General features: G+C 29.8%; 2 pseudogenes; one reads left to right on the plus strand and one right to left on the minus strand.

Annotated features, from left to right (window-relative positions):
* Nucleotides 1–909: 909 nt before the first annotated feature.
* On the minus strand, nucleotides 910–6,529 carry LOC126555415 (uncharacterized; annotated as a pseudogene).
* Nucleotides 6,530–12,976: 6,447 nt separating this feature from the next.
* On the plus strand, nucleotides 12,977–14,934 carry LOC126555417 (uncharacterized; annotated as a pseudogene).
* Nucleotides 14,935–25,992: the final 11,058 nt, after the last annotated feature.

The raw sequence follows: 25,992 nt of genomic DNA on the forward strand, positions 1-25,992 counted from the left end.
AAGTTTCAACTACAAAATTAAAAATTAATTCAATCTATTATCGAGTGCATTCAGTTATATGTCATCATGGAGAACAAATGACCGAGGGCCATTATACAAACTCCATAAGGCATCAAAATAATTGGATAAGGTGTAATAATACTCAAATAAAGTATGAACGGTGGCCTCGGGGTAGGGGGTAAAGATATTTACATTATATTAATGGAAAAAAATAATTTCAATTTTAAATATTTAATATATAATAATACACATAATATAACATTATAATATTTAATAATAATGATTACAATAACAACAACAATAATAATAATAATAATAACATAAAAAAATTTAGTAATATCCCAACAAAAACACTACGCCAAACCCCGTGTAAAAAAACGCTCAGTATTAAAAAAAAAAAAACCACCTCAAAAAGTTGTGGTATCATTTTATAGCTATGTATTTAAACTATACAGTTATAAAATGATATCACAACTTTTTGAGTTAGTTTTTTTTATACTGAGCGTTTTTTTACACGGGGTTTTGGCGTGTCGTTTTTGTTGGGATTATATAATAACAATAGTCAATACGTCGCATATTACCTACATTGGGTCAACTGCCTGCTAAATAATTGCATAATATAAAATAAAAACCATAGGTAATTCATTCATAAATAGTTATAGTTATAAACAAATCAATGGTAATACTGACTTATCATATTTTATAAAAAAAGTTTTAGAACGAATATTCATAACATTTAATTATTAATTAATTCAATATGTAGGTATTAGAAATAAAATAAAAAGCTTAAGGTGCTATATTCATAACAAATAAATACGTAAGTTTTAAAGTAATTATATTTATATAATTTATCATAATAAATATAATAATAATTATCATACTACAAGTTACAACTATTGTAGTACTTACTTATTTTTTGGGAATGCCTGGCCTTATTGGTAATCCTCGATCAAACCTAGAATCGATTATTTTTGGAAGTAATGAATCCATGTAAAATCGAGTAACAAATGGTTTAATTTTTGTGTTCCAAAATGATTCGCCTCTGGATATTTTGTCTATTACAAAACCTGCCAATATCATAATTCATAAATATTTAAAAACAATTGTAGTAACCCATCGCTCTCACCGCTGGGTTGGTACACGTTTCTTTTACGACGAGTGCACGTTCGCTGCTACTTGGAGTGGAAGAGGTTGAAAAGATGTATATAATAAATATAAAGACTTTATTGATTTATAAACGTTAAGTTACAACTGTTTATTGAACTGTATCAAATTAATCAATATATTTATTATAACTAGAAGTTTTTCGACGGAATAGTATTCTACCGGTGAGTAAGTGTTGTGAGAACGTCTTCCTAGAGGCTTTGGGTAAGCATGGGTGAAACGTTGTGTGTAAGATTTGTAAGACTTCTCTGATCAGAGCTTATGAATGGCTTCTATTTATATGGAGACATGCCCTGCTTAGGATAGGATGATTGACGTTATAGAAAACTGCTACAATAATCTAAATCGATGTTTACCAATGAGAAGGCCCGATGAGTGGCCTATTCCGGTGGCGTGATGTTATGTTTGACCTTTTGCACTATAGGCTTTCCGTACCTACGTCAGCTTACTACACAGTTAATAATAACTATATAATAATCTGATTACCTTTGGGACTCCATACTACAAAATAACAATATTTCTTTTCGGAAATATTAAGTTGACCCTGTACTTGGAAGTAATAATTGTCAGTTTTTTTTAAAACAAGCTTTCCGTTATAATCGGTCACATATTTTAATTTTTTAAGAGTACCTAACCGCTTCCTGTGGTGTATATTCTTTAATACTTGACGAACATTTAATTTGGGCGTAGCCCGTTTCGACCAAAAATGACCGTCCCCGTTTCGCCCGGGTACCTACCCGTTTCGCCCAAATTTTGTTTTTATACGATTCCCGTTTCACCCAGAGTAGTTTAGACCAATTTAAAATTAAGTTGGCAGTAGTTCAGTCAAATATTATATTTTAGGGAACGTTATAAAACTTATAGTAATTAAATTACGGTAATTGAGTTAAGAAAATAAAGCTAAAAGAAATATCGTTTATAAATGATAATATATAAAATTGATAGCAGATAACACATAAGAAATCCAGTCGTTATCGAATTGAAATCGATCAAAATCTATAAAGCGCACCGAAAAAATGATGACAACGAATTATGAATGCACTACATAATCACCGTAGCTTATCTTTTCTAATATTAAAGGTACCTAACCAAAAACAAATAACATACCTACTAACAACTTATAAAAGTAATGAACAAAAAAAGATTATAAGCTTTGATCGTAGTGCGTATAATATGTGACATCGACGTGTAAACATATCACGAATTTTATTAAAATGGCTGTGTTTTTAAAAAGTAAAAGAGACAAAGATATTGTTATATACTCTTTCAGTTAAGTCCGAAAGATATATTTGTTGTAAAAGAGTTCGTTCACTTACGGGTTGTAATTCAAACACTTTACAAAATCTGTTTAAACTTAAAGAAAATATTTTATTAATTATTTTAATATAAGAATATTTCAGACAACACAGTATTGTATGAATCGGTACTACTTCACGACTGACTCTGCTTATTCTACGTTCTTGTCTTTGCGACGCAGTAGCTTACAAAAATGCTTACATAATGCTTACACTACTATATTATTGTTTAATATGCTTACTAATCTAAAGTGTGTGCAAGGGTTCTTAACAATATGGTAATGTTTAATAATTATAAATACAATTTCGGTTCAAATAACGTAAATACATGTGAGGTTCGTTGGCGTTGTGTAAAACGTTCGTGTTCTGCCACGTTATATACCTTTGGTTCTAAAGTTGTAAATGAAGAAAATATTTTATTATCAGATCAAGATCGCCACAATCATATGCCATGCAATGATTCAGATATAAACCGGCAAATGGTGAGTACAACTTGTAAACGAAAAGCTTCGGAAGAACTTTTTATACAACCAAAAAAAATTATTTTAAAAGAATTAGCACAGACTACTCAACTTGCTGATGGCCTAACATCAAACGATTTTAATACAATTAGAAAAGTAATTTATAGCAGTAGTCGTAAAGTTCTTCCTGTTTTGCCAAGTAATATAATCGAAGCACACATGGCTTTAAATACATCTGAAACTGTAACCTCAAAAAACGAACCATTTGTTTTAATAAATAATCAAGAAAAAAATGTTATTATTTTTTCTTGTAAGACTAATTTAACATTTTTAAGTACAGTGGACACAATTTATATGGATGGAACTTTTCAATATTGTGCGCGATTTTTTACACAAATGTTTACCATTCATGGTTTTCAAAATGGACATTATATACCGTTAATTTTTTGTCTACTTCCCGATAAAAAGTGTGAAACATACTTCTATACGATTAACGCAATTATTGATAAATGTAAAGAAATTAATTTAAAATTTTCACCTAAATATATAACTATTGACTTTGAACTGGCTATACACTCAGCTGTTAATGAAATATGGCCTCTGTCAAAGAGGGTTGGATGTCGTTTTCATCTAACACAGGCGTGGTATAGAAATATTCAGCAGCATGGTTTAGTAACAGAATATAAAACAAATTCGGACATTGGCAAATGGATTAAATACACTTTTGGTTTATTATATTTGGACCCGTAAGAAGTGGCTGATTGTTTTGTAGAAGATTTGATACCAGAATGCCCAACTGATGAAAGAGTCACCAAATATTGTGATTATTTAGTAAACAATTATATTTCTGAGGATAGTACATTTCCTCCTTGTTTATGGGCATGTAATTCAGCGAGTATTCTGCTTATGACGAATGCGTGCGAGTCGTTTCATTCGTTCTTCAATGACCATTTTTATTCTAATTCTCCATCTATATTAAGTTGGTTAAATGTTGTGAAAAATTTCATCCAAACTGATACGTATATAAAAATCAATAGCGTTAAAATACCAAAGACATCAAAAGATGCAAACATAATTAAAAAGAAAGTACACAATCAAAAACAAATAACGAGGTACCAATCAAATGATATTACTCGTTATGAATTCATAAAAAATATGTGTAATAATTTTAAAAATAAAGTGTAGGTATTCATAAATATATATTTTGAACGATTAAAATCGATTTTACGAGTATATGTAAATTTTTATTATGACTTAAATTTGATTTTTTAATGATAAGTGTTTATACATGTTGTGGACTAAATTTTAAATTTTTAAATTTTTAAATTTTTTTGGAAAACAAAGAGTATCGCCTCCTCGTGGTGTTTTCTGGATAACGCTAAATGATACTCAAATATTATAATCATTGCCAGCTTAATTTTAAATTTATCTAAACTGCTCTGGGCTAAACGGGTCCCGCCCTTTAATTTCTATTATCGAATCTTCGTTTATTAACCCGTCTGGACTTGCAGTTAAATAATGAAGTGATTTATGAACAAATAAACCTGCTAATTGTATAGTCCCTAAAGTTTTTGACGGCGTTTCTAGCAATTGATTCGTTTTCGATTCCATATCTTTATAAACTAAATAATATTTAAATAAAATGCATCTACAATTATGTAATTATAATTATAAATTGTAATCAATAAATATTATTTAGTAACTACGTTCACTCATTAAAAAACGTTAATCTTACCTCGTGGCTGAACTTCCTTGAAAAATATCGTACCTACAAAATATGCTTTATTGTATTTGCACGGGAAGTTGTAGGTCGAAGCTTACAGACTTTTCCAAAGTTGGATGTTGTTAGCCAATATTTTTGTATTGTTGCCACATATCGTTATCTTGCTGTCCAGTTGTACTTCGTTCAACCGCTACTATCTCTTCAGATTTTTGGTGTTATTTTTTTCAAAAATATTTCCTTTTTGTTTTGATACTCATCAAAAGGCATATCAATTATTTCGCAACCTATTTTCACAGCTCCATTATCATCATCGGGTCTAGAAAACAATTTACGCTTAGTAATTGTAAATCTATAAGTAATATTAAGTGGTTATAGTATGCTATTTATTTTTATAAATATAATAATTAAATTACGTCGGTTTTTTAAAATTTGAATGTCGTTTTATTGATATTTCACGCGTTTTATTAACTTTTTTAAATATATTTTGTTGTAGTTATACCAGGACTTATGTTACTATTTTTTTTTATGTAAGTGACTAATGTAGTTAGATCCCAAATTAAACGATGTCACTGCAGATGACACCTAACACCATACCATAATAATTTAAGAATTTAAAAAAAATGTAATATTTACTTACAATATTATATTTTTTTTAATAATCATACCTCGTAAAGAAAAGTTGATTCTTTTACCACCAACGTACTTGGCAATCACTTTATTAAAACCTTTAACTACATTGTTATTAACATTATAGATGAGACTCGATACATGATGTGTAACTATATTTCTGGCCCCTATAATATATCAGCCCATAATCCAGAAGTTTCCATTTGAGGAACTAGATTAACCTCATTTTCTTTTGGACCTTTACAAAAATAACTAAAGTATATAAACAAAAAAAATATAATATTATTCATACGTACATGTTTTGTAACCCACTAACCAAAATTTTACAAATAATTATGGTTCATTTGGCTTGTAACAATTAAAAAAAAAAAAAAATTAATTACCTAGCACAATCGTCATGGCAGTCAAATATGTGTACATGGTATGGGCTATTCAAAATATCGTGTTTTAAAAGAGCAATTTTTTCATTTTGACTGATATTCATTTCTTCCTAAGGGTTATTGCCTTCGTCACTGTACATCTTTAACCCATTAGCGCCGGAGTTTTTTTTATTTATAATTTTAACCAAAATTTCGTTGAAAACGTATAGGTATATTAGACCTTAAAAATAATAGTAAAAAAAAAAATGAATATTTTCATTTGTTTTTGAGATAAAACACGTTGCTATATGGCAACGCTAGGAGCTTATAATAACTTTTATCACGAAAATACAATTAATTCATGTTGTAATATTTTTTTATATTTGTTTCCAATTTATAACATAAATATATACATATAATATACTAAACTATGTTTGAAAATACTTTATAAATTTAAATATAATATTGAATTTAAGTAAAAAAAAATTGTTATTATAGCTTGCACAAAACATTTTTTTTTATTTAGCTTGTGTGGAATGGTATAAAACAATCGATACATAATCCTACATTGCATTTTGAGCACATTGTTCTCATAATTAACTTACAATCCTTTCCAGCACACCTTTTCTTTTTTTTATCTTCAGTTTGTTTTACCATATGATCTATTTTGTCAAATCTGATTGAGTCTGAAACCCGACAATCAGTCAAAAATGTTGATTTTGATGGTCTTCCGATTACTTTTGGCATAGTTTGATAACTTTGTAAATAAATATTTACGATTTCTCTTTTGAAATCAAGTTGATTAATTTTTGTTCCCCCTGCTTTGTTGTATAAAATCCAACTATTTTGGAGAGCTACATGCTTACATCGAACATCCATGTTATCAAAGGCCAGTACCATTTTTTCCCTCTAATACCAATACGGTAGCATGTGATATTCTGGTCCATTTGATCCGTACCGCCCATATACGTACTGTATTTTGCAATAAGTCTTGGTCTTGGGACTAATACATTTCGTTTTTCTTTTTGCGAAAATCGTTTTACTTGCCCGACATGTTGAGAACTACACGACGATGAAATCATTGTAACGACGGCATTGTCTATCCAAAGTAGATACAATAGTCCATCATTCCTCTCCATAGCAGTCTCAAAATATCCACGATTTTTTTTTTTTAAATTCTGTTTTGTTTGTCAATGGGCAATTTTTTGGAATCCTATTATCACGAATTGTACCAATGACACTATATCCACGAAATCTCAAGAATGAAAATAAAGCGGGACTTGAAAATAAATTGTCCATATAAATATTATATTTTAATTTTCTTTTATTATCCGGAATTTCATCTAACAATACCAAAAGTGGGCTAGCAGCCTTACCAAATAATTTTTTCTTAATCAGAATTCGATTTGAGGTTTTTGCTCTGATAAAGATCAAAATTCACTAGATAACCATCCTTTGTGTTCAGACACCATATTTTATACCCAAATCGTATTGGTTTTCCCCTGATGAATTGCTTACAGCTATGCCGTTCAAAGTATTTCACCATACTTTCGTCGTATGCCAAATGCTCTTCTGGTACGAAATTATCAATACATCGTTTTTTCAACATTTCCATAAAAGGGCGAATTTTCCAACCTTTGTCATTCTGGTTAATTTCTGTATTATGAGAACAGTGAAAAATTGACAAATTTGCAAACACCTGTCTCTGCGCATTGATTGGGATACAGCAATATTTTTCATGTCATCACCATTATTCCAATAATGACGTTTTGATGGTAAATCATTATAGCCACTTACGTAAAAAATTGCCAAAAAACATCGAATTTCGTTGGCAGTAATATTGGGATCGGGACAATTTAAAAATAATGCGTAATTCTTGGTTTCTACTACAAAATGTTGTATTATTTCATCGTCAAAAAAATTTTCAAAAATTTCGGTTATGGACATATTTTGATATTTTGAGTAGTCGGGTTTAGGAAATACAGTTGCAGTTTCAATATCAAAGTCGGCCTCCTTTATCCAACATGGTTTACGTTTCGATTTTATACGAGTGCTCAACCACTTTTTATATTTATCCGATAACTGATTAGGTCCTACGATTGAAGAAGTTTCACGTGTAGTATGAACTTGAGAAATGTTATTTTGACTGACTTCATAATTAACGCCTAAACGTTCATTGTTTTGGAATCGAATTTCAGCATTTGCTAATAATTGCCGAGAACTGAGATTGTCAACGAAACTAGTTGGGAAAATGGTATTTTTATAAATTTGGTTATAAATAAAATGAAAATAAATAAGAGACTTACCCACTCCCATCCTCATCTGCGGAATCTCCATCTGCCTCAACATGAGGATATGGAGGTTCAATAAAAATATTTCCCTCTATATCTTCATTTAAAAGAATATCTAACGCCTTGGAGAGTGAAAACCCATTTCTATCGAAAAAATAAAAATTCTATTAAAAACAGTTCTATAAACGATTAGTGTTGCCAAATGGCAACATTGAACTTCAAACTTATATAAATACGTGAATATTAGTATTTATTTATTTTTTTGTACGTAGCTATATAGATAATATTGTACTAAATGCGTTTTACATAGAAAAAAAATTATATACAATAAAAGTATTCCAAAATTTACTTACTCGAAAGAAAAATTCAGTTTTTCGTAGAACGACGGCAATGCACAAAGTCAAACAACGATATAACCAAAATGATAATAATAAACGGAATCGATTTTACCCGTATCTTATCTTGAAATAATATACTATTACCACAGAATAAATAATATATAATAATATATTTATTCTGTGCTATTACCTACATAATGTTATTGCCGCAGCAGTAGGTAAAATTCCCAATGAGAAAAGAGCTTCTAAAAATAGGTCCACCTATGTTGCCATGGCAACGCACGGCGTTAATATATATATATATTTATTGTTCATAAGTTTGTTAATTATTCATTGAAGTAAATTACCGTAATTTAATTCAACTATCTTTTAAAATTGTCCTCAAAACTCCAGTTACCACTATCCCAGAGGTACTTTTTCGAAGAGTTGATATATCCACAATTCGATTACAATAATTTCTTAGAATATGATTCACACATTCTATTTTTTAATAAATACATCGAGCCCATAAGGTTTTGTCAATGATAATTTTTTCATAACACTTGAGTCCCCGTCACCAATAAGTTTATTAAAAATTATATTGTGCATTGACATGCTTTGGCGAAAACCTTCAACAATTATGTCTGCTTCTATTGAAGTAGAAGTTCCTTCCCAGTTCTTAAAATATTTATGAACAGAAACTTCTTTTTCGTTGGATTCAGCTTATTGACATACAGCACTAAAATTTATTTCTAATTCCCATAAAAAGTATTTTTTATAAAAACGACTTATTGAATTTTTTATACATTTTAAATCACAAAATACTTTGAAAGCTTAGGTACGTCATTTCGACAAATTAAAACTTAAATCCTTTTTCGTTTACGTTATTTTCTTCCACTGCAAGCCTAGCCTCTTCTTTACCAGCCATTTCCATTGCTTCCAAAGCTGAATTCTCGGTGTGTTTAATTAAGTCATTATGGATTTTTTGGTATAATGGATTACTCATATTAGGCATATTCAAAAAAGCTGAAAATGTGTCTAGTTGTATATACTCTTGTCCAGTATTAACAATTGCAGCCACCATTGCCGAATTTACAGGCATACTATCACGATTTTCATTTGTGATTACTTCTTGTTTATTACAAAAACTACATGTAAAAAAGAATTCAGAAAAAAAGCCATTTCTAATTTATTTTACCAAACTTAAGTTTTTGAAAGTGCAGTCAAATGGGCGGTGGTCAATATTTTTAATGGCATCAAATAAAAACATTATATCAACTAAACGTTGACCACTACATTTCACCCTTTAAAAATTGTAAATTATTATTTAAATTTAAATTTTAATTTTATAAAATTACTCCAACACTTACTCGTCAGCTATTGTACTATTGAACGATTTTTCAATAGTATTAGGATTTATGTTTTCTCTTTTAGCCTCAATCTGAGTTCATAAAAGTTAATCCAATTAAAATATAGGTAGGTACCTAATTATTAAGGTACTTACTTGATGATCAATAATTGGGGTTTCTTTTTTTTTAATAACATTTTTTAACTTTTGCTTTTTAGATTTAATCGTTTTACTTAAATACCGACTTTTTTTCGTCTCGTACCTAAAATCTTTGTTATTCATTATCTATGAGAACTTGGAATAATTTAAATAATTAAATATAACACCAATTTCTAAAGCACTGATACTAATTAGTGTTGGGTAACGATATAATTTTGTGTATCGATATTGTATCGCGATATCGTATCGTATCGTAAATATAATTTTATGTTAATCTAAGTCCTAAACAATTTTAAAAAAACTTTTCGTATTCGTTTAATTAAATTTTTATCACTCTAAGGAATTTACTATATTAAGCTATAATTAATATTCATTATTTATTATTGATACACCAACATCGTACACATTTAACATACATACTTATTAGTTATTTATAGTAAACTATTGTTTAAACATTTGTTTTACCTAGTTAATTACTAGTTACATACAAACAATGAAATAAGTAAACATAATATTAAAATCAAATAATTTAAAATTGTTTTTTAAATGTTGCAGTATTGTTTTCTTAATAATCTTAACTCTTAACTAATATTAAGTTAAAATAAATAATCAAAAATTAAAAACTATTGTTACATAACTTACGTAACATAACTAAACAAATTACTCACACAAACTTCTTTTTAAAATGTCATAAAATTATTCTGGCTTATTTTATCATTTATGTCAACTCTCTTTGACTTCTCCTTAAATGTGTTCAAACCCGATAGCTGCATCCTAGAAAATAAATTCATAATTATTTTAACATTGTCTTGAATTCAAATTTAAAAAATGTAAATGTATGTTCTTACCAAAGTGTGGTCTGACGTCCTAGTGGATTTATAATAAGAGTTCAAAAAGAGAAGGTTGTTAACTCGATCTGGAGATAGTCTACTTCTTTTCTTTGAAGTTATATTGCCAACCTCACTAAACAGACGTTCACATGGGATACTAGTCGCGACTATCGAAAAGTATTTTTTTTGCCAATTATGAGACTTCTGCATATAAATTTGACTTTTCTTTCCACCATTTAAGTGGATCTTCATCCACGATGACATTTTGTAGTCATATTCTAGTAGTTTTGTAGTTCTCTTGATGCTGTTATCGGAGTTTCAAAATCAATTGAAAATTCGTCTTCATCATCGCTGTCAGCCATTAATGAACGCATTTTTTTGAGAGGTGGATTATCTTCATCTGAACTAATAACATTTTCTATTTAATTTGCTTTATTTTGATCATTTCTAATTACCTGACTCTGTGGATTCATTTCACAAATTTTAGTTTCAAGTTCTTCCCATATCCGATTTTTTTGCTCATCGAATATGAATTTTAGTTCGTGAAATCTAGGATCTAACGCAGCTGCTTTAGATAAAACTGGACTCACCATTTCTCGTCTAATTTTCAAGTCTTGTAGTATACTCAATTTAACTGTCTTTATAAAGTTAGAATCGGTTTCACACGTTTGAACTGTATTAAGAAGACTTTAAATCAAACGGTTTGCTACGGATGCTGTTACGTATTTGTCTCCGCTGAGTGTATTAGTTACAGACTTGAAAGGCTCTAAAACTTTAACCAAATCTTTTAAATGTTGTACTTCTGCTGATGTAATGAACCATTAGTCAGTTTTCTTATTTTTAGATATGACGGAATTGATTGAGTATCTATGTTTTATTACACTTTCTATCATATTGCATGTAGAGTTCCATCTTGTGACACAATCTTGCACTAATTTATTTTGTGGTTTTCTATATTTCACTTGTTCCTTTTCCAATTCACTTTGAGCTGACGAACTTCTATTAAAGTATCCAACTATCTTTCTTATCTTATTAATCAATTCCTTGGTAACATCATTTTTAAGACCAGCATTTACAGATAGTTGAATTGAATGAGCTGTGCACCTTACCAGATTAAATTTATCCATATCATTAATCGCTTTAACCATATTCGCAGCATTATCACAAACAAAAGCCACCACTTTATTTTCAATATCCCAGGTTTTAAGAACGGATTTTAAATTGCTTACTATATTTATAGAAGTGTGCGATTCGGGTACTTCGGTGACTTCCAAACCTCGTGAATGTAAAGACCAGCTGTCAATAAAATGACAAGTTACACCTAAATAACTGTTATTTGAAAAGTCCAAAAATCGATGGTCAAACTAATATCAGAAATATTTGATAAATACTTCTTAAAATTATCTCTTTCCAAAAGTGCTGCATGATCAATTAACCGTGATATTTTTCGTCTACTAGGTACAGTGTACTCGGGAATTCCTAAATCCAAAAATTCACGAAAGCCTTCTCCTTCTACTATACTCAAGGGTCTTAGATCTTTATCTATAAATTTTATTAAACTCTTTGTAAGTTCCTTGTTTCTTTTACTGATAAGAGGTAGTTTTGCTTTTGATCCTTTGAAATATGTCGCAATTCTGCTAGTGTTATTTTTTGGTTTCACATTTACACACTGTTGTAAATGTGAATTTAAATTTGATGTATTTCCACTATAAGCAATTGAATTCTTACACGCTCGACAGAATACTTTTTTTTTATCTAATATAACACCACTATCATTAATTTTAAATCCAAATTTTTTCCAAATATCACTCCTAGTCCCAAGTAGAGGCACCAATTTTAATTCACTCATCACTAAAAATAATGTTGTTATTTGAAATTAATAATTATAACTGTACTGTTGTAATAATCAGTTATCACTAATCACTATACGATGAACGATAAATGTCAAAAATGTTTGAAAAATAACGGACGTTTACATCACACCGACGGGCGACGACACAAATTACATTGTGGATTATGGAATATCCAGTGGTACTATACCGTGTTCCTCTTAAGTCGGAAAAATATAATATTATACTATTTTAATTAGTAGTTTAATTTTATATTGTCAACGAGTTGCTGCATAGATACATGCATAATAATATCTGTTTTGTCGCCGCGACAAATCTTAGGCCGCGTGCACATTAGAAAGCGTTGCGCGGTGAGCGATGGGCGATGAGCGATGAGCGTTGACGAAAATAAATCAAACACGGTAATTTTATCGGAGCTGTGCACACTGACCTTGGGCGTTGAGCGTTAGCGCTGCGCTGTGCACGTTGCGTTGTTTATTTTTCAAGACGTCTTGAATTGTGAGCGTTGTCAACTGTTTATAATTGCATAAAATTATTCATTTTAAAAGCACCATGTGTTCAAAAAATAAGTTTACAAATGAGCAACGAGAACTATTAATTTCCGAAGTTCAATCAAAACCTATTTTGTGGAATGATCGGCATCCAGATTATAAAAAACGGATAAAACAAAGAAAATGTGGGAAGAAATTGGGAAAGTAGTTGGATTTTCAGGTAAAATAATATATTAATATTACTACAGTTGCGTAATGTCAGTTTTTAATAGAGGAGTTTGCATTTTTACCGTCCAAATAGATAGGTCATATTCTTGATGGATCATATTCTTAAATTTAGATGTTTGTTTATCAAATCCATACAACGAAACCTATTTTTTACAAGATAATTTACATATATAGTTAATGGATTTTAAGATTACATTTTTATTGTGTGTTAAAACTAAATGGGAATATGGTATACTGATATTATTGTTGTTGTAAATTCAATAATTATATGTTTTTTATCCTACACAAACACCAACTATCATGCACGTACTCATATTGCGTTTATATGTACATAAAATAATATATTTTTCTGTATGTTTATATATGTATAACAACATAATTGTTGATCTATTATAGTATAATACTAAAAGCTATTAATAATAAAAAAAAAAATAATATATTCCAACTATTGATTAGTAACAGGGCTCGGGACTTGATGTATTTTGCATATTTGTTCGGAAAACATCTGTAGAATCTCTACAGAGGTCTGTAGAGATCATCTGAAATTTTTACTAACTGGTCTTGATTCGGAACAGGCATAAAGTCTTCAACTAATTCTTCCCAGATTATTTTACAAGTCTCGTGTACAATTTTACCTACTGTCGAAGCTCCCATTCTTAGTGTAACTGCCAAATTTCGAAAAGAAAGGCCAGTAGATAAATATCTAATGAACAAATAGGTAATTGCATTAAATTTAATAAAAAATGTACATCTCCAGTTGTTTAAAAATAAACAAAATATTCTATGTTTATTTATTAATTTTACAATTTGAAAAAAATGAGCATTGGAAGTAAAAACATTTGTACAAAACTCGTCAAAATATCCGTGTTTATAATAGAAAATTAATTAAAATTTATAATACATTTTAATAGCAAACAAATTTTAAACTGTTCAATCACTGTCTTTTTACCCTATATTAAAATAGATTTAATTTTGTTCTTCTTAAATGTATTCAACGTGAAAGTTTATTGAAAAATGTATGAACTGAGTCATTGAATTAAATAATATACAATTAATTTAAATAGTTATTTTAATTTAGGTGCAATTGTAAAAGCAAAGTGGAAGAATCTTAAAGACAAATTTAGAGTAGAGCTTCAAAAAATTCCTGTTGTAAGGTCTGGGGCAGAAGGCAGTAGTTACAAGCCATAATGGCCATATTTCGAATTAATGTTATTTGTGAAAGACACGCTAATTCCAAGTGTAACAAGTGGAAATCTTCCTACTACTATGACTTCTGAGACTCGTTCAGAAATAAATGACTCAGAAGATGAGTCTATCGAAATTGGAAATTACGAAGAAAGTAGTACTGACGGGCTTCTTCCAGAAACACCTGCCTCTTTTTCTTCAAATGAATTTTCAACACCCGCTCTGAAAAAAAAGTGTAAGAAACGGCGTGTTGAAGACATGGACTATGATCCTTTTTTGCAAATAGAGCAACAAAAACTAGATCTTATTAGGGAAGAGAAAAAAAGGGACTCAACTATGACGAATAATCCCGAGTACCACTTTTTAATGAGTCTGTTGCCTTATTTTGACAAATTAAATGCTTTGGAAAAATTACAACTAAGAACAAATATTCAAAATGTAGTTTTCCAAACATTACAACATAAAGAAATCGAAAAAGAAAGGGCAATGATGTACATTCCACCACAAACGATTTCGTCTCAAGAAAGTTCTCAGAAAGAAACTTACCACCAGTTTCCACAAAACACAGGGCAAGATTTAAGTACTCCAAATATTTATACTCAAAATATTTACAATTAATTTAATAAAGTTAAAATAATCAATTTGTATTATTTATTTTTAAGGCGTATGCTTAAGTTATAATAGTACTTTTTTTCAAGTACCAAAGGTATTGTGGAATTTATTTTTATTTAATTTTTTACCTCAGTTATTTTAATTTCCTTTGTTTTAATTTCTATTTCCATGTTTGAGAAAAAGCTATTGTAAAACTATATTGTTAGCAATGTAATAAAACATTCATTCATAATAAATTATGAGTTATGACTTACCTAAGTGTCACATAAAGTCTTTCGGTTGCAGAAATTGGTTTTTCAAAATTTGTCGTTTTTTTGGTTAATTTAAATTTTACTTTGGACAAAATAAAGTCAAAAGTCTCTCTTGACATACGTAAAAAATTAAAAAACCTTTCACTATCTCTTCTTAATTCATTATAAATATGATGAAACTCGTCAAATTCACTACGTTTTTTGTTCATTTCATGAACTCCAATCCTTCTATGTTTTTTACTTCGAAAGCGATTTCGTAAAAATGTATTATTGGTAAGTAAAATACGTCGAATTTTTGAGCACAGTACCATGGTGATGACTGCAGGTGACTAAAATATTATAGACAACGCTGATCGCGTGCTGTTTAGTGTACACACTTCATCGCTCACCGCTCAACGCTCGTCGCTCACCGCGCAACGCTTTCCAATGTGCACGCGGCCTTACAATATAGGTCAGTTGTTTGCCGCGACTCGCGTGGACAGATAATTTAGTGACCAAAATAATTATAATAATATATTATGTTTTAGTATATATATATTAATATGACACTGTCACACAAGGTTACAAATATAATATATAACGACACAGGGCACCGGAATAATAATAATAATTTAGTATAAATAAATAAGTGAAATAATACAAATAATAATATTACCAAAATATAACTAATATAAACATTATGTCATCAGATGAAATACAATATATAAACAAAAATAGACCTGATTCCGGTAGCGGGTCGATCCGAGTCGGCACTGTTCACGGGCGTGATAAAATATTAGGACCGGCTTGACGATGTAGCAAATATATAGGCTCTCTAGTATCTTGTGTGTATAAAAAAAAAATACAGCCGCGACGGTTCTCGTATGTATTTATAACGACCGAAAAATGGTGTTTCGCACCCTGGCCGACAGATGGACGCAAAGTGATCACACGTGGTGTAAGTATTAATATTTTACACAAGTATATAATATATTATATAATATTTCGCGGTCGAGTCGTGCACAATAATATTAAATAGAATAATTTTAAATAAAATTCGTCCAGACACGAACTTGCGTATAGTATAGAGAACAGGACACAACGTGGTTTTTTGCTGTCACCGGACAACACGCACACGCGTTAAAGGTGTCGCGACAACTGCGGCAATAACACGCACAACCGGTGTCGGGCGAAAAAGTGAAAAAGGTGTGAAGACGACGCGACAAAGTTGACGCGTCGACCCGGAACGACGGCGACAAGACGCGGCGATCACAGCCGACCAGATAATGGCTCGTGCCGTAGTGACCTTTGGTCATAGAAAACGCGCCAAGAGGGTCGGTGTTCGAACAATATCATTGTAGAAACTATCAATATATTTGCTTATTATAACTTATAAATACTATTTTAATTATAATCTTTAGAATTAATTAAATTCTATTTATTATAGACGATAACATCCAAGTATATTGTATATATGATGGTATTAAATTAATAATAATAAAATCATTTCCGTTCCTTCTTTGCATTCCGGGAAAAATTGAAATAACAGATGTATTTATAGACCATATACAAAACCAAATATACCATTCAATTTGTATTTCGTAATGTTATCATAAATCAAACAATCCCAGAAAAGTAAGGAGACATTTAAGTTAATAACTAATTTGTCGACTAGGCATCGACGCTGGCGTTGAACGTCTTAAAACCTACAAAATAAATAGTAAATACTATGTATTTTTCTTGAAAAATATTATTTTCGATATCACGATATATCATACAATTCAAAATAGTACCGATGTCGATAATTTGTCACGATATTGATTTTACAATGATGTATGTTTTTTTTTTTTTGTCCCTGTACAGCATAACTAGTCGAAATAATTCTCCAATTTCAAACTATGGGGGTGGTTTCCGATGTAAAAGTGAATATCCTTGGTGCATTATAGAGGTAAAAAGTTAACATTTTCCAACAGTTTGTAATTGTTAACATGGAAGTTAACACGAATTTGTAACATGTTCATACTTACTAAAAATATAATATACATTAATACAGGTTGAAGTCACAAATATTTATTTGCTTTATAATATGCAAAGGAGTTAAAAAAAAAAAAACCTGTCAAATCATTTTTTTTAATTAAAAATAAAACTGGTATATTTTTACAAAATTAGTCTACTTTTTAATGAGCATGTGTTGGAATTTCTTATTTTTTTATTACAATTTTTTTTTTTGTTTGTTTGTTTTATACATAACAAAACATTATAGGATTACATATAAAAGTAACAAGCACATACACTTTGAATAAAGTAAGTATTATTTTAAACACAATTATATCTTAAGAAAACAACTTATTTTAATGTCACTAAGGCCAAGCTTTTTCAAAATTTATATTTTGCATACATGTCATATTAGATTCTGAACGAAGTGATGAATGTATTGATTTTATAATGATTTATGTTTTTTTTTTTTGTGTCTGTGTACAGCATAACTAGTCGAAATAATGCTTCAATTTCAAACTTTGAGGGTGGTTTCCGATGGAAAAGTGAATATCCTTGGTGCATTATAGAGGTAAAAAGTAAACATTTTCCAACAGTTTTCAAAAAAATCGAGAAAAACAAAAAAAAATGATGGAAAAACAAGAATTTTTACGCAAAACCAGTTTTCGTCAAAATCGAATTTTTATTTTGCTATAACTCAAAAACTAATCGATGTAAATACTTGAAATATTCACCAAATGTTTATATTAGCGTTCTCCATACACAGTTAAATTTTCAAAGAATTTTGGCCTTTTTTTGAACTATTTATAGACAATTGAAATATTCAATTTTTCTAAGTATTTTTTTTTTTTAATAACGATAAAAAAATTTTGGTTGACCGGAAAATTTTGAAAATGTAATACATGGTTTCTTGTAAGTTGTTCTTAATGTGATAAAAAAAAATCCGAAATCATTAGTCACAATTTTTTTTTATAAGTAATTAAAGTTCAAATTTATACGAAATATGTCAAAATTGCGAAAATTTGCAAGTAATTTTGTGGTTGGAAAATCGTAAAAATTTTTTCTTTTAGAACTAAGTTTTGAAAATTTGGTACAAGGTTTTCCATAAATTTTTCTTCAAATATCTGTAAAAAAAACTCTACCGGATTCAGACAAAAAATTTTTATGAGTATTTGAAATTTAAAGTTTTACAAAACCCCGTTAAATAATGGTTTAGCCCCAAATGATTTTTGATATTTGTTGTTATTCAAATAGTATAAGTCGTAAATACTTAAACATTTTACCAGTTATTTAGATTGGCATTTTCTTTACATGATTTAATTTTCAAAATATTTTGAGTTTTTTTGAGCTATTTATAGACAACTGAAATTTTAAATTTTTCTGAAAATTTTTTTTGAAGTGTCGATAAAATTTTTTTGGCCCTATCAAAATACTTGAAAATTTTATACAAAGTTCCGCATATGTTATTCTTATAGTGATTTAAAAATTATAAGAATACATTGCCACAATTTTTTTTTATTAGTATTTGAAGTTCAAATTTTGACGAAAATATTTGCAAATTATTTTGTAGGTATATTTCATAAAAATGTTTGTATAGGTAGCTAAAAGTTGAAAATTTAATACAAGATTTTTCATAGGTTTAGCTTACAATAATTATAAAAGAACTTAAATTTTGGTGTATTCAGGCCATTAAAACATAAACCACCTTTTTCACCAACCACTGGAAATTATATCCTAGGCTGACAAATCATCTTCGTTCAGAATCGTTTTTCGTATACAATGATACCTATCATTGCATTCAAATTTAACCTACCCTAATCCGAGGTCAACCCCGCCCCCTAATGTACAGCAGAACGGTACCCACTTGCCCACTTTTTTTAATTGTTTATTATAAATACAATATTTTATATTTAAATATACATAGGCATAACACATAGGTAAATAGTTGATATTATATATTTTATAATTTATTATTATAATGTTCTTATACTATAATGCATATAATCATAATATAATATATGTATAATTACCTCCTAATAAAAATAAATAATATAAATAATAGTACATAGTATATACACGCGTATAACAGTATAATACATAAATAAATTTTATAACATTTTATACTTTTTTGAGTTTACTATTTATATTTTCCAATATATGTGGAGGTTCTTTTATATCATCTAAAAGTAATCGTTTGCCGTATTGCGGGCTTATTATTTCTGGCAATAAACAATGCATATAGAAACTAAAAAAAAAATTGAATAATATTTACCTATTATTATTTATTTTCTACTTATTGCGGTGTTTAAAAATAATATAAATATTTCTTACATTTCTAATTTTTCAACCATTTTTTGTGACCAAAATGTATCATCGTATACAATTTTCTGAATTTTAGTCCAATTAGCTGAGTGTACAACAAAATAACAAAATTTTTTTTGACAAATGTGCATTTGGCCTTGCACTTGAAAATAATAATGGCTTTCAGGTTTGATTGCATTTTATTTTCTACAATTCGGCAATAAGGCATCTAAAGTTTTCAAAAATAAAATATATATATTTTAGTCAAAAGCAGCTTTATTAGTAACAACTAACAAAAGTGCATAGGTTATAACTTTTATATTTACTTTTTTGTTTAATATAGCTTCCTCAAATGAAATAGAATCGTTTGCACCAAAAGAACACTTGATTTCTACAACCCCGTCATCTTCAACTAAGCCATCTATAAAATGAAAGATATAATTTTTTTTTTCTGTAAACCTAAATCTAAATATATATTAATGATAGATTTATTATAATACAGAATACACACCTGGAGAAGCTGCTAAATAACATAAATTTGCATCTATCACCAGTCCGCTTGGTCGTACCTTACAGTTTAAAATAGTTTCAAGTGTTGTTAAAGCAGAAGATTCTAATGCTTTTCGATATTCAGTGGCTGCAGTGGAACATTTTCTGTATAATAAGCCATATACAGTTGATTTGCACGAAGTTGTTGATCTCATTTTACAAAAACGCCCGAAGTTGGACGCGGTTAAACGATGTCTTTTTTCACTATGTGTTTTGTACCGTGCCTTGTTGAGTGGACTGTATCTTCTTAGTTGCCGTGCGTTCGCTTGTGGTGGTTTGGCGGTGTTATTGCCGTACGGTCCGATTGCGCAAGTCTACCCTGGGTGGGTCTTGCTACAGCTAGGTGCCGTATATCAGAGGTCCCAAAAACCGCGCAAGTCTGCCTGGGTAGGTCTTGCTACGGTTGAGGTAGGCTGAATACTAAATGATTTTGTGCTCCACACTGGTACTTATAGGCGGCGGCGCTGTGTAATCGCCGAAGCCGCTCGCGTTAGTCTTGTGATTGGTTATTGCGGTCGTAACTACGCCCTCCGTGGCCTGTGATTCGTTGACGCCTGGAGATACGCGTACTCTGGCTTGTGATTGGCTAAAGCGCGTGAGATACGCGTACTCTGGCTTGTGATTGGCTAAAGCGCGTCCCCATTCTATCATAGAACGCGGGACCGGCCGTTTTGTTAAGTGTGGCACCGTAGCCAGCGTGCAGACCTAGGCTCCTCCGGCGCATAGCGCGCGGGTCGCCGAACGCTTTGTCCTTGCTCACCCGTGAGCCCTTATGCCGTTACTGGTGTAATGAACATTTATGACACAGTACATAGATTCGGCCCTTTACAGTCGGCGGGAAGTTAGTAGCTCATCTGTACGCCTCCCGACGTCAAACGTGCCCGTTGCAGCGTTTTATTCGCGACGATTGACCAGACAGAGTGCCGACAGACTGTATTCCGAATCTCATGCTGTTGTGCAACGTATTTTGGCCTACGGCCCCGTACAAATAATATAGATGTTGAACAGAGAATATACCTTTTATTTTTGGATAAACATAATAATAATTAGCGGAGAATACGACGACGTGTGGCGCGAACACTATGTCAAAGTTGACTATTAGCTTGGTCTCTTGTCTTTTCTTCAAGAGCCAATCGTTCACTTTTTTCTAATTTTAAATTGTTTAAAAATTGTAATTTTTTGCATTCAATTTCTTTGTGTGTTTTGTGGTCTTCCGGAAGTGGCTCAGCTAAACCATAATGTTGGTTTGGCTTGGTGGCTGTTATTTTTACTCTGGATTTCGGGAAGAGTTCTTTTCGTTTTTTATTAGTTGTTAGTTTCATCTCATTGGCTTTTAAAAATGTTTTTCCAACTTCACCTAAATATTGTGACATAATTATAGACTTTAAAGTTTGAATTTTATAAAAAAAAAAAAGATTGAAAATTTAGATTTGTTAAATTTTTAATAATTATCACTAAAATAAAACTCACATATAGTCACATTCGAGTAAAATTTAATCTATTACAAAATGTTTATTTTGTTTTATCGTTTTATTAAAATGTAAAATAAAAAAACAATTCTTTACTTACCTGAACTTATGTTTGTAATGTTTTTATGCATTTTTCTCAGGTACTGACCATATGAACTGTATCAAACTAATGCAGCTTCAACTCTAACATTATACGAATTACGCTGTGAAAAATTTATCCGCTTTCCGGCAATGTGTTTATTTATTATCGAATTAAACTGTTCACAAGCGTTATTATCTACATTCATATAAAGGCTATCAGAATGTCCCGCTATTCTGTTGCTAATTTGTGTTACTTCTTGGATTAAACCACTTTTTTTAGCTTCAAAAATTAAATTAACCTCGCTGTTTTTTTTACCAATACAAAAGTAAGGTTCACAATTTCCATGTTCTCCTAGTATGTGGTAAAAACAATTCTTAATATCTTTTCGGATACCTACAATATTTGTAAAAATATAGTAAAAAAATAATAAACTTTTTTGTAAATGTACAACTGTATAACATACTATATATTTTATCAGACATAGTGCCATCGACGTCTTTATGATGTGCAATGGATTTCGTTATAGCAGTTCTAAACCACATTGCATTATTCGCTATATAATTCCTAATTCGAATAGGATATTCCGTTTTTTTATTTAAAGCCATAATCTTTTGACAATAATTTCTTAAAAGGTGGTTACGACATTCTACATTTTGAACGACACATAAATATCCATATGGCATTATTTCTTTCAAACGTTTCATAACACTACTGTCACCATCTCCTATAATATATTTTATAAAAATTCATATAGGTACCTATAGGTATAAATGTATAATATACTAAAAATATACAAAAAACAAATAACAAATACAGTTAAAGTCATGATATTTATGATATTACTATTAAAATAATTTGTTTTACTATTATAGTAGGTACTAGCTGACCCGACACGGCGTTGCCCGTGTGTTACTTTCTTTTTTTGCATTTTCGTATGCCGTGTGAGTTTTTAATTTAATTGTATTGATAGTGCTAATATTACGTCGAATTCACAATTTAATTTTGTGTGTGTGTGCGTATGTTTTGCTATAAACATAGCACTAGTAAATTCATTGATAACATATATATTTATAGGCCATGAATATTATTATATTTTTATATTATTATTGAAGCACCTCCATATATAATACTACATTGGTTGTTCTTCCACTTGGGACAAAAATGACTAAATGTAAATGTATCACCATTTAAATCAGGTTGTTATAGCAACTATTTATAAACAAAAATTCAATCGTAATTTTAGCTGTCCCACCCGGCGTTGCCCGCGCAAAAGTCACCTCAGGTGAGAACCGAGATTTTTTTTATATTATATTAATAATAATAATAGCTGACCCGGCAGACTTCGTATTGCTTACTTCATGTTTTGCACCTCGATGCCCGTTAAAAATGCCAATTCCTTATGACTCAGACTTTGTTCAATACGTTATTTAATATTCGATGGATGATGTTCTAGATTTATCTTAAGTTTTCTGTTGCCCGGAATAAAAATTCTGATTCGCAGCAGTATATTATCAGATAGGCAATCTACCTGCGGTAGATCGCGGACCTAGTGCTGTTTGTACGTAAGTGTATGATTTAACTCTAATAAAGTATCAAAGTTATACTAAGTTTGACATAATAAGGTAGATTAATATAATCAATTAATACATAATCCTAACCTAGGTTTTGATTCTCAAAAATCTTGAATAACCCGGCTTTGCCCGTGTACATTTTTTTGTGTTACCTACTATAACTTTTATTTTATCAGTTTTTATATTTATTACAGTCTGCTTTTAGATGTTATGTTGATCCTTGGTTGCCCATGTATTGTAACATTGTAATTTGTCGGCAAAAAATACTAAACATTATGGTGTTATAAAAACCAAAAAAAAAAATATATAATTATATTGAAATATATTATTCATCTCAATAACTCTTTATAAACAGTATTTTTGGTACTGCCTTTTGGGGCTAAAATAACCCAAAATAATTAGCTATATAATTAGCTGTAATAATAAAGTGATAAATGTGTTAACACATAAATCAAGTTGTTATAGCAACCATTTATTTAAATAAATTTAATAAACAAAAATTAAAAACAAAATTTCCATCGTAAATCTCAAAATCCCCGTTTGAGCAACCCTTTAAAATGTGGATTTCGAAAAATCCTTTCTTAGTGCGCCCTTACATTGCTTAAGGAACCTCTGTACAAAATTTCAAGTCTCTAGACCCAGCGGTTTGGTCTGGGCGTTGATGAGTGAATAGGGGCCGTCTCCTATATGTATATAGATTACGGTGCGTGAATTAAATTGTTGACAAACATTGTATATTTTATTATATTGAATAATATAAAATATTTAACTATTATAAAAAAAAATCTTAAAAATATAAAAACACATTTATTTTTAACAGACATTATATTAATATTTACCGATTAATTGGTTAAATTTCAAGCCATGCATTTTCACACTAATTTTAAATCCCTCAGCTACTGCGTCCGCTTCTATACTAGTAGCTCCTTTTGCCCAGTTCATAAAACAAACATGTTCTAAAGCGATTTCATTATTAATTTTGGCTCGTTCGCAAATAACGCAGTATCTATTTCTGATACTAATGAATAATATTTTTTTAGAACGGTATCCAATAGTTGTCGCCTGTAGGTATTACATTTATAATGAATATAATATGATATAATATAGTAATATAAATGTATGTATTGATTAAATTTTAACTTTACCACTCCCGACAAAGCATCATACTTTGTCTTATAGCTACGTTTGCTCCACTGTCCATCTGCAATCACTGTGCACATAGGTATACCATCGTTGTCTATATTACCACTTTCCAATGCTATTTTTTTTTTCTTCTTCACCAGCAATTAACATTTCTTGTATGGCAACATCATGTATTTTTTTACTTAGAACAGTTTGCACTTTAAAATAAGTTGTTGGTGACATATACTGAATTGAGGCTGATAATTCAGCCAATTGTGAATGACCAATTCCAATAGCAATAGTCCCGCTTACGATTCCCTCATTAATCGGTAAAAACGTTGAATATTTTTTTCAGATTGAATGTTTTTAACAATACCACACATTTTACATTTAAATTTAAATTCAGAATCATACTCTTGTTTTCTTTCGGATATAAATGTCATATTTATAAATGAACAACCAAAATCACCTGTAGTTGTTTTAGTTGTTTTAGTTTTAATGTTCACTATCTTTTATTTGTTCAAAAATATAAAAAAACAACAATTCTCCGCCCCTGGCGCATATCTGATGTTACACTATACAAAATATAATTAAATTTTTAAATAATTAAACACAAACTATTATATAGATAGTATAATTAGTATTTTATGATTTACCAATCCGAGTTTTCGACATCATCATATTCAACTTGTAGTGCTGGTAAAGAGTCTTCAGAATTACAATAAAATGTATTTTCTTTAGTTATTGTTTCATTAGTTTCAATTGTTTTAAAGATACCACAAATGAAATTTTCAATTTTCCTAAGAATTTTTTTTTGAAGTGTCGATAAAATTTTTTTGGTGGAGTTAAAATATTTGAAAAATTAATACAAAGTTCTTCATAAGTTATTCTTATAGCGATAAAAAAATTATAAAAATACATGGGCAATTTTTTTTTTTTTATTAGAATTTGAAGTTCAAATTTTGACAAAAACTCGTCAAAATTCATAAAATTGTTTATATTTATATCTAACGTTAAATATTCTAGACTGACAAATCATCTCCGTTCAGAATCGTTTTTCGTATACAATGATACCTAGATTGCATTCAAATTTAACCTACCCTAGTCTGAGGTCCGCCCCACCCTCTAATGTACAGCAGAGCGGTACCCACTTGCCAACTTTTAGATTCTGAACGGAGTGATGAATGTATTGATTTTACAATGATGTATGTTTTTTTTTTTTTTTGTGTCTGTGTACAGCATAACTAGTCGAAATAATGCTTCAATTACGAACTTCGGGGGTGGTTTCCGATGGAAAAGTGAATATCCTTGGTGCATTATAGAGGTAAAAAGTAAACATTTTCCAACAGTTTTCAAAAAAATAGAGAAAAAAAAAATGACGGAAAAACGGGAATTTTCACGCAAAACCAGTTTTCGACCGAATCGATTTTTTTATATGGTTGTAATTCAAAAATTAATCACTGTAAATACTTGAAATTTTCAACAAACGTTGATGTTAGTGTTATATATATACAGTTAAATTTTCAAAATTTTTGACTTTTTTTGAGTTATTTATAGACCACTGAAATTTTTGATTTTTATGCGAATTTTTTTTTGAAGTGTCGGTAAAAAATTTTGGATGACCAAAAAAACTTGAAAATTTAATACAAGGTTCCTTATGAGTTGTTCTTATTGTAGCTAAAAAAAATTAAAAATCGTTAGTCACAATTTTTTTTTTATAAGCGTTTATAGTT

The sequence above is a fragment of the Aphis gossypii genome, unplaced genomic scaffold (genome assembly GCF_020184175.1).
Source record: "Aphis gossypii isolate Hap1 unplaced genomic scaffold, ASM2018417v2 Contig00841, whole genome shotgun sequence".
Lineage (NCBI taxonomy): Eukaryota > Metazoa > Arthropoda > Insecta > Hemiptera > Aphididae > Aphis > Aphis gossypii.